This window comes from Mercurialis annua (assembly GCF_937616625.2).
Source record: "Mercurialis annua linkage group LG4 unlocalized genomic scaffold, ddMerAnnu1.2 SUPER_6_unloc_11, whole genome shotgun sequence".
Classification (NCBI taxonomy): Eukaryota; Viridiplantae; Streptophyta; class Magnoliopsida; order Malpighiales; family Euphorbiaceae; genus Mercurialis; species Mercurialis annua.
This window is the reverse complement of record NW_026605940.1, coordinates 160,001-162,500: the sequence shown is the minus strand read 5'-3', so window position 1 is coordinate 162,500 and position 2,500 is coordinate 160,001.

Below are 2,500 nucleotides of genomic sequence, written 5' to 3'. Positions count from 1 at the left end.
CTAGGGAACTTGCAAGGAAAACCGCGGGACCACAATCATGATGCAATCGGAAGGATGGGTGACGGCCGCAATTCGCATGATCGCACGTGCGCCTCGTCGGCTCGGGCATTACAAATCTATGGGATCTGTAATGCCCGAGCCGGCTAAACTGGTGGCATTTGAAAATACGGCCATGCACGGAGAGCCCCCTCAGCATCGTATCCACCTCAGCAAACTTCATTGGCGGAAGAGCAACCCTCGGAAAAACCGAGTTGACGCAATCAACAAGTTCGATGCCCGCCGCAATGCGTAGAGCACCTCACCGGCCTTCGCGTCGGATCCATCCTCAACATTAAAAATGCATCGTCGTAAAGGATCCAGACTCGCCGCGCGCCGACTTCCTCGGCATTTAAAATGCGTCGTCGAAAAGTCATGGAACGCGGCTCGTCGCATGCCTCGGCATTGAAAATGCGTCCTCGGCAAGCACACACGTCGTAAAATAGCATACAACGTGACACCATAAGCTATACATTCACCGAGATTCATTTCGGCAAATGCTCGCCTAGGTTTCCGTCAAAAAATACCAACAACCTACACCTCGGGGGCCGGGCCCCCCCGAATCCGAAAATATTTTTTCCAACACCGAAACGGGTCGACGAGTTTTTTTTCCTTCCCTCGTCAGTGCCATAGGTGCGCCAAAAGGCGCGCACCAAAAGCCTTCGGCAGTTGGTGCAGGGAGGTGAGGCATAGTGCACCCCCCTAAAGAGCTCTTAGGACTTTTTTTGGACTGACAGGAGGAAATATCACATGTGCCCAGCAACCCCCCCCCCCCATTTTTAAAAATCGGCATGGAATTTTGATCTGAAATTTTGGAAATATGTTTATATATACCCAAACCTGCATAATAACAAATATCAGAATTTTTCGAGTCCCGGAAGTATTTTATTTTATTTATTTATCGTTTTACCTTCGGAAATTCATAACCGGCAAAAAAAAATTCCAAAAATCACCAAACTTCTTTCTAAATTCCTCATTTAATATATATTAACTACTGTATGAATATTGTTCGAGGAAAGTATTATAGAATTTCACTTAGTGCAAGACATATACATTTTTACACAGAGCAGAGGTTCATTCGGCTGGGAAGCAAAACCAGCAGAGGTTCATACGGCTGGGGAATGTATGCAAGGCATGCCAAGGCATGCCGAAGGGCTGCTGAAGCCCAGCCGAGAGGCTGCCGAAGGGCTGCCGAAGCCCTGCCGAAGGGCTGCCGAAGCCCTGCCGAAGCCCTGCCGATGCCCTGCCGAAGCCCTGCCGATGCCCAAGGGCTGCCCATGCGCTGCCGAAGGGCTGCCGAAGCCCTGCCGAAGCCCAGCCGAAGGGCTGCCGAAGGGCTGCCCATGCGCTGCCCATGCGCTGCCGAAGGGCTGCCGAAGCCCTGCCGAAGCCCAGCCGAAGGGCTGCCGAAGGGCTGCCCATGCGCTGCCCATGCGCTGCCGAAGGGCTGCCGAAGCCCTGCCGAAGGGCTGCCGAAGGGCTGCCGAAGGGCTGCCGATGCCCAAGGGCTGCCCATGCGCTGCCGAAGGGCTGCCGAAGCCCTGCCGAAGGGCTGCCGAAGGGCTGCCGAAAGGCTGCCGAAGCCCTGCCGATGCCCAAGGCCTGCCGAAGGGCTGCCGAAGGGCTGCCGAAGGGCTGCCGAAGGGCTGCCGAAGCCCTGCCGAAGCCCTGCCGAAGCCCTGCCGAAGGGCTGCCGAAGCCCTGCCGAAGGGCTGCCGAAAGGCTGCCGAAGCCCTGCCGATGCCCAAGGGCTGCCGAAGCCCTGCCGATGCCCAAGGGCTGCCGAAGGGCTGCCGAAGGGCTGCCGAAGGGCTGCCCATGCGCTGCCGAAGGGCTGCCGAAGGGCTGCCCATGCGCTGCCGAAGGGCTGCCGGTGCGCTGCCGATGCGCTGCCGAAAGGCTGCCGAAGCCCAGCCGAAAGGCTGCCGATGCCCAAGGGCCGCCGCTGGGCTGGCGAAGGCCTGCCGACCGGCTGCCGAAGGTCCTTCCGATGGACATGCGAGGGCCTTCGGAGGGACGTCGGCGGGCCTTTCCGAGGGTCTTCGAGGCCACACACGCGCTCGCGTCTCGCGCCGAGCTGCCGAGTGCCCGAGTGCCCGCACCCGCACCCGGTCCCGCACCCGCACCCGCACCCGGTCATTAGATTAATGCACGGGGGGGGGGGATTTTCCGCAATTCCGAGCATTTCGACGCAATTTTCCGGCCGGGCATTTTCCGCGATTCGCCGCAGTTTTTCCGGGCGGGGCATATCCGTAATTATCCGGGGGCATTTCCGTAATTTTGCCAGGCAGGGATTTTTCCGCAATTTCCAGCATTTTTCGCATAGCGCCGCGCGCGCGCCGCTTGCCCCGCGGACGAGGGCTTGCGGCAAGCCCGCGGGGGTGAGGAATGGTGCACCCCCCTAAAGAGCTCTTAGGACTTTTTTTGGACTGCCAGGAGGAAATATCACATGTGCCCAGCAACC